Raw genomic sequence first — 15,794 nt, 5'->3', positions numbered from 1 at the left:
TTTCTTCTAGGTTTAAAAAGAGATAATAGCTAATTGTTGCAGACGTACATATATATTATATCACGACATCTTATTAGCTTTTCAAGCTAATCAATAAATATCCACTAATATTTAGGGCTTGTTTGATAAATGACTTTTCATTGACTTTTTGATTGGCTTTTGGCCTTTTCATTTGGTCAAACATTTAAAATTTGTGTTTGGTAAATGGCTTTTTTAAGCCAGCCGAAAAGCTAGCTTTTAAGCCAAAATTAAAAAGCTACTTGGAGTAGCTTTTAGCTTTTGGCTACCTAAGTTACTAATAACATGCAATAGCCAATGTTACCAAACATGTTTTTAGACTAATAAAAAGTCAAACAGCCAACAAAAAAGTCAATACAAACAGCCAGTCAAACCAGCCAATTAAACCAGCCGACAGCCAACAGCTAGCAGCCAATTGCCAAACAAGGCCTTAATCTCTATTTGTATTCTTCTTATTGTTGCTTTTCTTGTTACTCTATTAAATATTGTATAATTAGAAAAACAAAATGATGGGAAAAGGAGATATTTTGTTTATATAAAAATATCAAAACCCCATTGTCAAAATCAATTGAAAATACATTTCAACAAGAATGCAATGTTAGATCAATGTCAAAATTACATAGAAAAAAGACAATAGAAGTATGGAAGATATGAAGATAAGGATACGTAATGAATTCTTATATTGTTGGCGATTAGGAGGTATGTCTTATTACTTGTAAACATAGTCAAATTGGCAATAACTTTGGAGAATTTATTTATATACGTAGTACGAGTACAAATCATCACAATTATATTTACATTTATTAAAGTCTAATTTTTATTTTTCAAAGTTAGGCAAAGAATATGACAAGTGATCGAGGTCGGTCCACTAGTCCCTTTTAAGCTAAGTTTGCCCATTATTTCTCAAATGGGCTTCATATAATTGAATCACGCTTTTTGACTTTAAAAATTCTAATTCAGCAAAGATCAACTCAAAAGTAAAGGACTTAAAATAAACAACTAATTAACCGACGTTTCCTAGCTGACGTAGCCAAAAGATGAGCAGGATGAACTTCACTTCGAGGAACCTTCCGAACAAAACAAAGCTGAAACGAAGGTAGAATATCCCGAAGTTGCTGCTGAATCCAAACAGTAGAAATGTCCGTGCACGAACCCTGAAGAACGGGAATCAATAAGGAACAGTCAGTGTGAAGAAGGATGCGAGAATAACCGCGTTGGAGAGCAATTTTCAGGCCAAAAAAAAAAAAAAAAAAAAAAAATTCTAATTCAGCACCATTTTGTGCAACCAAGATTCTATTACTCTATTTGGTTTCCAAGTGTGAGAAATTGAGAATTTTACTACCTCCATTACATATTAGTTGCTACTTTGTACGGAGTAACATTTTATCTCTTACAAATAATACTCAAAGTTGCAACTAATATGTAATGGAGGTAGTAGATAGTTTGCTTTAATTTGTACTCCCTCCGTTTTTAAATACTTGTTCAACTTTTCTTTTACAACCGTTTTTAAATACTTGCTCCATTTTCTTATTTGAAAAAGTTTTATAATATTTAATTTATTTTTCTTAACTAGTGGGACTCAATTTTATTACTTTTAGATTCTCTCTCCTCCAATTTATCTTCTTCCACTAATCCCACTACCTCAATATTTTAAAAACGGAGAGAGTATGATGGTATACATTTTTAAGTATCAAATTCTAGTATGATAAGGTCTTGGTATCATAAGACGGCAAAAGTTGTGCACTTTCCTTTTTCAAATTATTCAATTTACTCGTAAAGTTGTCACCCATGGCATTTCAATCACCATAGATCCATATATCATAAGAATTGTTTTAAAAGTACTTCATAGACAGTATTATGTGCACCAACGATTGTTTTACTTTGACTTCTTTTTATCAAAATTCGTAGATTTGGATATTTCAAGGTGAAGAATATCGATTTATAACTTGAAAAAAGGTTATTCATTGAATTATTCTTTGTGGTCATAGCCTATAGATTATGTAGTTTTCACTTATATTTTCATGTTCTAGCGCAATCTATCTTTTCAATAATCACTCAAGCTCAACATAATGCTCAAAACACGTAGAGAAGGATATATATATTTGAATATTTCGTTTGAAAGAATGTTGCTTTAATTCATGTATTTGAGTTATCCATGTCCCTATTAAGTATCAATGTTTAAGCAATTTTACAAATGACTTAATTACGGGTGTGTTCCATTCACCTGATTTTTACTTATCTGAATTTATCTGAACTTATCTTAACTTATCTGAACTTATTAACCCTTATTTAAACTTATTTTAGTTATAATTAAACTTGACAGCCCAGATTAACCCTTATCACAACTTATCTGAACTTAGGGTCTGTTCACATTTACTTAATTTCAGTTCAGTTCAGCTCCAATCAGTTCAGTTCAGCTCCTAATTTCCCTCTCTCATAAAATATTCATTTCTGCTCAGTTCAATTCAGTTCAGCTCCAATCAGTTCAGTTCATTTTAGCTCCAATCAGTTCAGTTCAGTTCAACTCGGTTCAGTAAATGTATACAAGCTCTTATCTGAACTTATTTTTCCTGAACTTATTTTATCTGAACTTATTAACCCTTATCTGAACTTATTAACCCTGAAATAAGTGAAAATAAGGTGAACAGAACAGGGCCTACGAGGGCAATACTTTTGAAGTTGAGATTTATTCTTAGCATATAACCTCCTTGACAAGTACGTTTATACTCCAATTTCGTAATATTTTTCGTTGAATGATCTAATTATATATAAACGAGATTTCATCTCATATATTAAGTGTCACTCTCATTAATTTATTCAATTAATTTAGTCGGCATCTATTTGTATGTGATCTAATTTAATGTCAAATAATCCAGGAAGAAAGAAGAAGTTTGTTTGTTAAATCCGCAATTGAATTATTGTTTCATTACCAAATTAACATAGCAATTTTTATTAGAAAGATCTCCATGTTTGAGCTCATTTTTGGAATATTAACACTAATCGGTCCAATAATTGTTAAAAAAATAACAATCACATGTGACATTTGGAACCCAATTTAATTAAGGCATTTCATAATCCAATACTTTATACTAGTAAGCAAATTAGGGATAATATGAAGGGTATATTAGGAAATTTGAAAGGCAAGTTTACCAGAAATGTTGTTGTGGGCGAATTTTGGGAAGGTTGACTGGGCCCCAATTGATCCACAGGATTTATTCTATATGGACCCCAATAGCCCAACTCATCAATAGAGCACGCCTGCATATAATGGTCCTAAATCCTAATCGATGTAAAAGCAAATTAAAGAAATTCTTCCTCCCATTGAATATAATTTTAAATAAATACTACGAATTACTCCACATATCTCTATTTATTCGATAATTAACATATTTTGACTAGTTTGAAGTTTTACGCAATTTATTAGACTTATTTTATTGTGTGATAATTGGTAGTGTGACATTGTTTTTACTCAGTACTATTGAGTAGTATTAGAGTCGGTTAGGTTATATTTATGTTAATATTGTATTTATGTTAAGTTTATCTTGTTAGGAGTTTTAGGCAAGTTAGGTTTCCTATTGTATTGTGTGTATATATATGTGCTTATTATCAATGCAACGGCTAAGCCGTTTTCTCCAATGTTTCCTTGAGTTTAACATGGTATCAGACCTCTCTAATTTCTAGAGATTTTTACTTCGATCTTGGTTAGTTTTTGATTTAATTTCGCATATTAATTGTTTGTTTGAGAATTTTAAGCTTCAATTTTTTTTGGAGATTTATTTTCCCGCAAATTTTATTTTATTTGCTCGAAATTAGGGCTCACAAACCCTAATTTTATTTTTTTTTTGGTTCGATTTTTGTTTGGTATACGCATCTTTGGGCGTGTGGTGCTTCGAGTGGGTGCTGTTGTGTTGTTGTGGTGTGCATCATTGGTGCGTGTTGTGTTGGTGTGTGCTCGCTGCTGGCGTGTGCGTGTGAGTGGTGTGTTGGTGCTGATTGTAAGCAAAAAGGTCGTTCTGTTGCAGTTTATTATGGTGAATTGAATAAATTGCAGAACTTGTTGCCTAGTTGTGTGAAATTACCTGCTTGTACTTGTTCCGCGGCGAGAAAATATGCTAAGTTGCATGAGAATGAGTTGTTGCATCAGTTTTGTCTTGGTTTGAATCCAAAGAAGTTTGGTTCTGTTGTGTCTACTTTGTTGATGAGTGATCCTTTGCCTTCTATGAATGCTGCTTATGCTAAGGTTATTGTTGATAAGCGTAAGCAATCTGTGTCTGAGGCACATGAGACCTCTTCTTCTTCTACGAATGTTGGTTTTAATGTAACAGGTACGGCTTTCGGTCGAACTTCCGAACGGATGGAGTGTACTTATTGTAAGAAGTTTGGTCATGATAAAGACCATTGTTATGAGCTTCATGGCTTCCCGGGTGGGGGGCGTGGAGGTCGTGGAGGACGGGGTGGTCGGTCGTCTAGTAAGGGCAAGGGTGAGTTTGCTGGTGCTATTGGTAGCTCTCGTGGAAATAATGAGCCGGTTTTTTATTTTGATCGTGGGGGTGTTCCTACTATTTCTAATGCTCAATGGAAGGAACTCATGTCTGCTGTAAAGGGTGCCAAGTCTGGTTCATTGTCAGATGGCAATAAACTTGGTATATATAATTCCACTGATTGTCTCATTGACACTGGAGCTTCAAATCATATGTCTGGTAATATTGAACTTTTCACTGATTTACATGAAATTTCCTCACCTGTTGGTTTACCCAATGGGAAGAGCACGACGGCTACAAAGGATGGAAGAGTTATTTTGTCTGATAATTTAACTCTTGATAATGTTTTATATGTTCCTGCTCTTAAATGCAACTTGTTATCTGTGTCTCAATTGTTAGAAAAACAATGCTATTTTATTATGTTCACTGACAAGCTATGCATTATTCAGGACCGCAGTTTAAGGAACCTGATTGGAGCAGGGGTACAATATGATGGGGTCTATATTTTTCGCCCGGTTCGTGCTCAAAATCTGCAGGAGAACAAAGTAGTTATTTCAGATGCAAGTTTGTTGTGGCATAGACGTCTCGAGCATCCGTCAATGCAAGTTGTGAGCTCTGTTTGTTCTTTCAATTGTGACATTTATTTTATGGGGAAGCAACCCCGAAACTCTTCCGTTAAGTATGAATAAAGCATCTGGAATTTTTGGTTTAGTTCATTGTGATATTTGGGGTTCGAATAAGATTGTTTCTAGTTGTGATGCTCGATATTTCCTAACCATTGTGGATGATTTTTCACGTGCTACTTGGGTGTTTTTGATGGTTGGTAAATATTAGGCTTCTCAATTGGTTCGTGAGTTCTGTGCTATGGCCAAGACTCAATTTGGCTAGAAAGTGAAGGTGGTTCGTAGTGATAATGGTCAAGAGTTTCTGAGTTTGGGGTTGTTCTTTGCAAAGAAGGGTATTGTGCATCAAACGTCGTGCGTTGACACGGCTCAGCAGAATGGTAGAGTTGAATGTAAATATCGTCACATTTTAAATGTGGCTCGAGCTCTTCGGTTTCAAGCAAAGTTGCCCAAGTATTTTTGGGGTGAGTGTGTTATGACTGAGTCCATCTCATTAATCGCACTCCTACTCCGGTTTTGAAAGGTAAAACTCCTCATGAGTGTTTGTTTGGTCAAACACCGTCATTGGATAGTTTGCGCGTTTTTGGTTGTCTTGCTTATGCTGCTAATCGTCCTCGTGTTAAGGACAAGTTTGATTCTCGGAGTCGAAAATGCATTTTTGTTAGGTATCCTCATGGAAAGAAGGGATGGCGTCTTTGTGATTTGGATACTAATGAGTTTTTCGTTAGTCGTGATGTGCAATTTTTCGAGGATAAATTTCCATACCGTGAATCTCTTCCCGATGATAGAAGGATGTTGTAGGAAAAGTATTTTCGACTCCTCCGTTGTGGGATGAAATTGACACTACTAGAATTCGATGAAATTGCGACCATTTTTCTACGACTGTCAAGAAAACGGTCGTAAAATATGAATTTTGCGACTGATTTTTATGCGGTCGCAAATTTGCGACCATTTTAAAAAGCGGTCGCAGATTTGCAACCGTTTTTAAGCTATAGAACCGTCGCAAGGATATTTAAACATTTTTTTTAATAAAATACTTGGCAAAAATAATTTGAAATAAAAATAATTCTATTACGACCGCTAAAAGCGGTCGCAACGTGTGCAAATTGCGACCGACTATAGACCGGTCGCAGATTTGCGACCGCTTTTCGCCATCGCAGTAGAGTTATTTTTTAAAAAAAAATATTTAGGTATAAAAGATACGGACCCTAACCCTAATCACTCACACGCCGCATCTCCCTCTTTCTTTTTCTCTCTCTTCTCTTTGTCCTTCTTCTCTTTCCTTTCTCACGCCTCTCCATCTCCTTCTCTTTCCTTTCTCCTTCTTCTCTTTCCTTTCTCCTTCTTATTTTCTCCATTTTCGCCCTCATATTCTTCTCCATTCTTTCTTTTTCTTAAGATTTTCATCATCAAACGAATTATGAGTGTGGATTTTCGTCAACAATACACGAAGTTTGGTGTTCATGGTCAAATTCGACCATAAAAATTCTAGATCCAGAGTTTTTATGGTCGAATTTGACCATATAAACCTAAAGAGGAAGAATTATTGGATAAGGTATGTTGTTTTATTTGAAAATTTTGTTTATTTTGGTTTATTTTCGATTTTCATGGATTTATTTTGTTATCTAACCGAATTTCCATGTTTATTTGGTTTAGTTTGATTTTTTATCGATTTTTGTTTGAGTTTTGGGTTTGATATTTAGTTTTCGAATTTCTTTGTTTTTATGAAAATTCGAATTTCTTTGTTTTTGGGTTTGATTTCATGAAAATCCGAATTATTTCTTTGTTTTTGGGTTTGATTTTTAGTTTTCGAATTTCTTTGTTTATATTCATACGAATAGTCTGATATTTTTTTCGATTTTTGTTTGAATTTTTGTTTGGGTTTCGTTGATTTTCGGTTTGTTTTTATGTTTTTGTTGATTTTGCTCGAATTTTCGTGAATTTTGTCTTATTTTTTTCGAATTTTCATGATATTTGTTCATATTTTGTTGATATTTTTTGTTAACTTTGAATTTTGTTCATTTTGATTTGGTTTTTGTTATTTTAGTTTGATTTTGTGGATTTTGATAAATTTGTTGGTTAATTTTAGGATCTATTTTTTGTTTTATAAATTCAAATATTTTTTTGGATTAAGGGTTGTTTGGGTGGGCGACGTTGGTGGGTCAGAATTGTTTAGGGTGGTGGTGGTGGATTGGGTGGGTAGTAGCGTTAGTTTGGGTTGGAAGTGGTGGTGGTGGGTAAAGGTGGTTTGGTTGATAAGTGGTGGTGTGATCGTTGGATGCGACGTGTAGGAAGTGGGAGGTTTTTTCTTTTTATTTTGTTTTTTTTAAAACTTTTAGCGACGGCCTTTGGCGGTCGTTAATTCTCAATTTTGCGACCGCTGATATAACCGGTCGTAATTTTTTATTTTTGATGCCGTTTTCCTCACGGTCGTTGAAAATATTAAAAACGGTTGCAAAAAACCCGCGACCGTCAAACGGTCGTAATTATTGTTTTTTGCAACCACGTACATAATGACCACCATGTTACGACCGTCGACGGTCGCAATTATTTTCAGCGACCGTTTTTGCTATTTTCAACGACCGTCAGAGGCGGTCGCAATTTGGCCGAATTTTAGTAATGTGATAATGTCGATTTTGGTGAAAATGGGGCGTATGTGAAGGTTGAGCCACCTGAAATAGTGGATACCGTAGCCCGGTCGCGGGAGCAGGAGCCCAGCCGCAGCCAGGCCGCGGACCCGACTACCCAACATAGCTCACACCCCCCAATGACTGCACCGCAGCCAGGCCGCGGGAGATAGCTCCCAGCCACAGCCCGGCCGCGAACTGCACTGTCCAGCCTGGGTAGCAGCAACAGTTCAGCAGCAGTCCAGCAGCCAGCGCTGTGCAGCCACTCCCACAGCCTGGTCAGGCTGGACTGCCACCCTCGCAGACCTCGGCTGGCAGTCCGCCACCCCTACCGGGCTATCCAGCCACGTGAGGTGCTTGGTGGGGATTTTACGCGCAAAGTTGATGGCGATGCATGGTCTTTGAGTGTTCCGGAGCAAGAAATTCTAGATGAGGATATTGTTATCACACCCTTGGATTTGAGGGGGAGTCCTTCGTCGTCGGATAATTTAGGTCGTGGTCATCGTGAAAAACGACCTCCTTCGTGGCATCGGAATTATGTTACTCATACAATCGTCACTGAAAATATAGACCCCGCTACATCAATTGTCGACCCTTCTCAATCACATTCCTCAGGTAAACCTTTCCCTACAGTTTGTCATGTTGAATATAATCGTTTTTCTATGAGACACAGGTGTTTTTTGGCGACGATTACCAAGGGAAAGGAACCGTCTTCTTTGAAAGAGGCGGTTAAAGACGTCGATTGGCGTAAGGCGATGCAGGATGAGATTGATGCTTTAAAGCGCAATGGCACATGGACTGTTGAGGATCTTCCTCCCGGTAAAAGGGCGATTGGTAGTGGTTGGGTGTACAAAATCAAATACACCGACATGTCAAAGGTGAGACGTCTCAAGGCTCGTTTAGTTGTTCATGGAAACCGACAGGTTGAAGGCGTTGATTATAATAAGATGTTTGCTCCTGTTGCAAAGATGGATACAGTACGTATTTTATTAGTTGTTGCTGTGTCTTTGAATTGGGAATTACATCAGATGGATGTTCATAATGCATTTCTTTATGGTGATTTGGATAAAGAAGTATATATGCAGTTTCCTCCAGGGTACAGTGCTCCGAAACTTGGCAAAGTTTGCAGGTTACGGAAGTCTTTATATGGCTTGAAACAGGCTCCAAGACAGTGGTTTTCGAAGTTGTCTACTGCTCTACGAGGTTTTGGGTTTAAAAACTCATATGCTGATTACTCTCTATTTAGCTATGTACAAGCTAAGGCAGTGTTTCTTTGCATGTTCTTGTCTATGTCGATGATTTGATCATTGTACGCTCTTCTCATGATGCTATTTTTCGATTTAAGTCCTATCTGTGCAAATGCTTCTATAGGAAAGATTTGGGTTTGCTTAAGTATTTCTTAGGCACTGAGGTTGCTCGGAGTCTAAAGGGAATCTTTATTTCTCAACGAAAGTATGCTCTGGATATTTTGACTGAGGCAGGAATGTTGGATTGTAAACCCATTGACACTCCGATGGAGCAGAATCATCTTCTTGCACATGCTTCCGGTGAGCCGTTTGCTCAACCGGAGTAGTATCGTCGTTTGGTTGGTCGGTTGGTGTATTTGTCAGTCACTCAACCAAAGTTGAGTTATTCAGTGCATGTTTTGGCACAGTTTTTGAGTGTTCCACAAGTTTCTCATTGGGATGCGGCCATTCGTGTCTTGCGCTACCTTAAGGGTAGTCCAGGACAAGGTATTTTGTTGCGACCTATGAAGGATTTACGCTTGACGACGTTTTGTGATAGTGATTGGGCGGCGTGCCCATTGACTCGGCGTTCCTTGTCAGGTTATTTTGTGTTCTTAGGTCGTTCCCTTATTTCTTGGACTGTTTCTTGGAAGACTAAGAAACAGCCTACTGTATCCATATCCTCGGCAGAAGCCCAATACTGGTCTATGGCTTTCACTACTCGTGAGTTGAAATGGTTGAAGAAGTTGTTGTTTGTTCTTGGTGTCAATCATTCAAAGCCTATGTAGTTGTTTTGTGATAGTCAGTTGGCCTTGCATATACCTAAGAATCCGGTGTTTCATGAACGTACGAAGCATATTGAGGTAGATTGTCATTTTGTTCGTGATGAGTTGTTAAACGGTAATATTACAACCTCATATGTTTCATAGGTCATCAGTTGGCAGATATTCTCACCAAGGCTCTTGCACGTCAGCAGTTTGGTTTTCTGTTACGCAAGTTGGACATTCGCGATTTGCATACTCCAACTTGAGGGGGAGTATTAGAGTCGGTTTGGTTATATTTATGTTAATATTGTATTTATGTTAAGTTTATCTTGTTAGGAGTTTTAGGCAAGTTAGGTTTCCTATTGTATTGTGTATATATATGTGCTTATTATCAATGCAAAGACTAAGCCGTTTTCTCCAATATTTCCTTGAGTTTAACAAGTAGTGTGGCAATCTAGCTACTGAAATTATATTTTGGTGCCTTAGATTGGCTTCATTTCAATTTAGCTTGATATTATGGTTATTGTCTTAGAGATAGTTCACTTTTTTCTCATTTGAATTGATCTAAATTTAATTAAATTTACTTATTCGAGCTTATTTTAGCTGAAAATTAAACTTGAGTATCCTTTATTAAGCCCTACCAAAACTTATCTAAACTGAATTATCCTTATACTTTAAGAAGTAAAGGTCGATTTGTGGAATCTATTTTCTAAATTCTAGAGTCTTTTGGTTGTGATTGACATGTTAGAAAGGAGGTATGCTAGAGGTAATTAGCATGCGCACGTTGTAACATGTAACTATGATCATATTGGATTTTCCATCCTAATTTAGCAAATCAGAGGAAAAACAAAAACCTTCAAATATCATGGAAAAAGGTTGAGAGTAACTTTTGTATATATTCGGTGTGCAGTAATTTACTGTGATTCGGAGGTTATTTTTATCAAATTTAGGATCACTTTTACAATTTTTGGGTAACTTTTATCAATAAAGCATAAATATTTCGTAACTTTTATTTATGTCAGGGTAATTTTTATTCATATTAGGATAACTTTTGCTCATTTTAGAATAAGTTTATAACAGATGTACAATATTTTATTGTTCACCCAGTTTTTTTAAAAGTTTGTCAAAGGTTGAATTTTTGTTGCAACAGTTTCTACACAGATAGAGTATACCTAAATTAATAATATGTTTTTTTTTTGTTTTTTTTTTTTTTTTTTTTGGGAACTAGAATAATATGCTACAAGTACATTATTATTAGCCCTAAAAAAAAAAAAGTACATTATTATTAAGTAAATTAAGTAATATGAGTTTGGCAGCTTATATATAGCACGATGTAATGGCCTAACGGATTGCATGTTTAGCGGTCTTAGAAACTTGTTAGCTGCTAGTAGTGATCGCTAGCTATAGCAAATAGGCCACCCATATAATTAATTACCAGATAATGAGATTAGCAACTTATAATTAGACTAAAAGGTGGTCCAATATTCGTACTTCTATATAAATGTCATCGTTTGGTCAAGTTGCACATTCACATCATTAAACGAATACTTAATTATTGATACTACTTCATTCAAGTAAAATTGCCCAATATTCTTATTGAAAAAATTGGCAAAAATAATATAAACTTTGAGCGGTCCGCCAAAAACAAGTCAAATTTTTTATTATTTCTAAATAATACAAACTTTAGGAGTGTCCGCTTTAAACAAATTATAACTGGTTGGACGGTTGGTGACTTGATTAATAGGTATTCAAGACACGTGTCATTGTTTTATTGGTTTAACAATTTAATTTTTTTGAAAAAAATTTATCTAATGCTTTTAATTTTTAAAAGATAAAATAATATTAATTATTAATAAAATAATTGTAAAAAAAAAAACCCAACCCCCTCCCCCACCAGCCACCCCTTCCCCGGTGCCAGGACCACCGGCTAGGCGGCTACCCCTTGTCGGCGCTGCAGCCACCGCCTTCGCGCCGGCGACCCCGATCCCCGTAGCCCTACCCCTTCCCTCTCCCCTCCCGACTCCACGACAAAACCCACAATCCATTATCCCCCACCACCGAAAACCCCAAACCGCCACTTCCACCACTCTCGAAACCCTAGCGGCTAGGGTTTTCGATGATGGGGAAGGTCTGATTGCGGGTTTTGGGGGGCAGGAAAGGGATGTTTCGTGGTTTTTTTGTGGGGAGTGAGAGGATTACGTATATGGTGGTTTGGAGGAAAAGGAAGTGGTTTTGATGATGGTGGTTCGGAGGGAGGGAGAAGGCGAAGGTGGGGTAGGAATGGGTGGCGGGCCGACGAGGTGACTGGGCTGACCGCCGTCAGGTTTGGGGGAGGTCAGTTGTTGGTGGGGGGGAGAAACTTTATGGGAAGGATTTAATGGTTCAGGCAGCGAGGGAAGGGGGAAGCGGGTGACGCGCGGGGAAGGGGATCGCACTAGCGCCGGCACTGGGGAGTGGGATCTCGGCGCGACCGGCGCCGGAGGGCAGGGAAGGTGGCTGGCGGCGGTGGTGGCCGGTGGAAGAGATGTTTTCTAAAAAAAAATTTAAAGAAAATTTTTAAAAATATTTCCACTACTACAAAAAACCCCTATCGAGTCGCCTGTAATTGACCTAACGAGTCGCTTCAAAGGCGACTCTACAGCCACCGACACGATAGCTTCCAACTTTAGGAGTCGCCTCAGAGTCGACTCGATAGCTTTTATATAAGTCGCCTATTAGTTGTTAGGCGACTCTATAGGTTAAGCTATTGTGTCACTTGTGTTGAAAGAGGCGATTCCATAGGTTAATCTATGGTGTCGCTTGTGTTGAAAGAGGCGACAAGTAAAAAATCAACAATTTTTTCCAACTACTTTTGTTAGCTCATATAATGTCAATGTTTATGCTACTTAGCATGCTTGACCTCTGGTTTTTTGCCTGGAAGGTTAAAGTTCTTGCCATTTTGCCAAAGTTACTTTATATATATATATATATATATATATATATATATATATATATATATATATATATATATATATATATATATATATATATATATATATATATATATATATATATATATATATATATATATATATATATATATATATGATATTGTAACTATTTTAAATATATTGTAAGAATCAACCTATCGAGTCGCGTCTTACGTATGAGGTGACTTATTAGGTAGTGGTCATATAATAAAGCACCTAACAAGTCGGACTTTTAGAGTCTCCTGTATATAAGGTGCGACTTGTAAACATATCGAGTCGCCTCATACTAATTAGGCGACTTGTTAAATTGGAGAAAATCAACAAAGCACCTAACGAGTTACCTAATATACATGAGGTGACTTGATATATTTACAAGTCGCATCATACATGCATGTGACTCTATAACCTGATTTATTCGGTGGCTTAAATTAGATTTTCAAAATCACCTATATATAAGGTGCGACTCATAAACCTATTAAGTCGCCTTGTACATATTAAGCGACTCATCAGGTGAGAGTCATAGCTAACAAAACTCACCTATTGAGTCACCTAATATGTATAAGGTGACTCGACAGGTTTTCGAGCCGCAACTTATGTACAGGTGGCTTTGAAAATCTAATTTAAACCACCAAATAAGTCGGGTTATAGAGTCGCATGCATATATGGGGTGACTTGTTAGCCTATCAAGTCGTCTCATATATATTAGGCGATTCGTTAGGTGCTTTGTTGATTTTAACCCCAACTTAACAAGTCGCCTAATAAGTATGAGGTGATTCGATAGGTTTATAAGTCGTACCTTATGTATAGGTGACTCTAAAAGTCCGACTTATTAGAGGTTTTTTGTAGTAGTGTTCAATTGTTAATTAAAGTTGTTATTAAGAGTCAATTACATTGTTAAACAAGTTTATTAAAAAGAAAAAAAAAATTAACCGGTTTTTCAAGTTGCAAGTAAAATTACTTGTTTAAAGCAGAAACTCCCCAAAATTTGTATCAATCAAAAGTTTGACTTGTTTTTGGCAGACCGCTCAAAGTTTGTATTATTTTTCACAATTTTTCCTATTCTTATTTGATTGTACTAATAATTAATTGTTATATTTTAAGAATGATGTATTTTCTCTGCTTAATTTTTAATGACTCATGTTACATAAAAATTAATAGATAAAAACTGATTTACTTACAATAGTTTAACCATCTCTTAAAAAGATAAATTGAGAAATACAAAGTATGAGACAATCTTAATAGAATGAAGGGGTACGATACTACATGCTTACATATAGGTGGCTTGTATAAGTATGTGATTTAAGTTTTAATACATTTGAAAGTGCAAGAGATACTATGAAACTATGAAAGGGTCAAATTGAATTGAATTAAGGCTTGTTCCGATTTACTGAAAACAATTGAACTTATTGGGGTTGAACTGAATAGAAATGAATTGTTTATGAGAGAAGTAAATTAGAAACTAAATTGAACTGAACTGATTGGAGCTGAACTGAACTGAAATTAAGCTAAATAGAATAGGTCCTTAGAGTAACATGCATTGTAAGAACTACTAAAATTCAACATACCTAATATTTTGTAAGTTTAGTTTCATCCGTTACAGGAGTTGTAGAACTTTGACTACTTTGCATGGTATACGAATACACAATTGACTACTTTAACAATTACTTCCTCCGTTAACGGTTAATTGCAACAATTACTATAAATGGGTGCTAAGCTTTAATTGCAACATTTCCAAATTTTTCCATTTATAGTAACTTTTTTAAATAAAATTACAAAAATACCCTTACTCAAAATTTCATAACCTCAATTACCTAGTGAAATCATAATTAATTAAAAACTAATCTTATCTAATTGAAGATCTAAAATTTAACTAATCATCAAATTTCTCTCTCCTCCTCCAACACCTTACCCACCCACATCATTTTCCTCTTTCATCATCTCTAGATTCTTCACCATAGATCTTTCTCTCTCTTACTCCATCACCACCACAGATATTTCTCTCTCCTCCTTCATCACTTCCCAATTATCTTTCTCTCTCCTCCATAGATCTAAGTGAACAAATTTTTGTTTGGTGGTTTTGGGATGGGTTCTTGGGTTTTTTGTGGAATCGTGGGTTGGGTTCTTAATTGGATAATTCGTGGGTGGCTTTGAGGTGGGTTCTTGGATGGTTATGGGGGTGGTTCGTAGGATTTGGTGGTTCCTCACTGATTTTGGTGGTTCATGGGGGTGGTTTCAGTGCTTCATGGAAGGGTTTCGGTGGTTCATCGCTGTGGATTTGCTGGAATCATTGGTGGATTTCAATGGTTTTGGTGGTGGTTGTTCTGAGTTTCAGTGGTGGTTGGGTGGATTTCAGTGGTTTTGGTGGTGATTGTTCTGGCTTTGATAGTGGTTGTTTAGAGTTTCGGTGGTGGTTCTGGGTTAGGTGGTTGTTCTTGGTTTTTGATTTTTTTTTTATTAATACTTAATTACATGTTCTTATTTTTTAACAATCAAGCTTAAAAGTTTTGTCTTGGAATCCGCGCGCTATCACTTTGTTGCAATAAACCATTAACGGAGGAAGTATATACTTCGTATGATGATACACTATTCGAAAGTCAACAAAGTGTTTGCTCACTTGATCTAAGTTTTTTTTTTTAACACACTTGATCTAAGGTTTGAATCCAATCAAGTGAGCATTTTTTAAGGTAGGGATTCTCTTTAAATAACTGAGTTTACCAAAACTTTAACCCTAAATATTTGAGTGAAATCACATCATCTCATGAAAGAATATTTTGGTTACCTTTTCCCATTCATTTGATAGCAATATATACATCAGTGTTTACATAACTGTAGGCTATAAATTAGGGAAGGATAAATACACTTAACTAATATACAAAACATAATATATTTACAATATATTTAACACACCCCCTCAGTCGAAGCGGGAGGTAGTCGGATGCTGAGACTGTCTCTGAAATCTTCAAATAAAACTAGCGGAAGGCCCTTAGTAAATATATCTGCAATCTGATATCTGGATGGTACATGAAGAACACGGACCTGACCCCGAGCTACTTTTTCGCGAACAAAGTGGATATCCAACTCTATAT

This window comes from Chenopodium album, chromosome 12 (assembly GCF_948465745.1).
Source record: "Chenopodium album chromosome 12, dcCheAlbu1.1, whole genome shotgun sequence".
NCBI classification, from domain to species: Eukaryota; Viridiplantae; Streptophyta; class Magnoliopsida; order Caryophyllales; family Amaranthaceae; genus Chenopodium; species Chenopodium album.
This window is presented reverse-complemented; position numbering follows the sequence as displayed.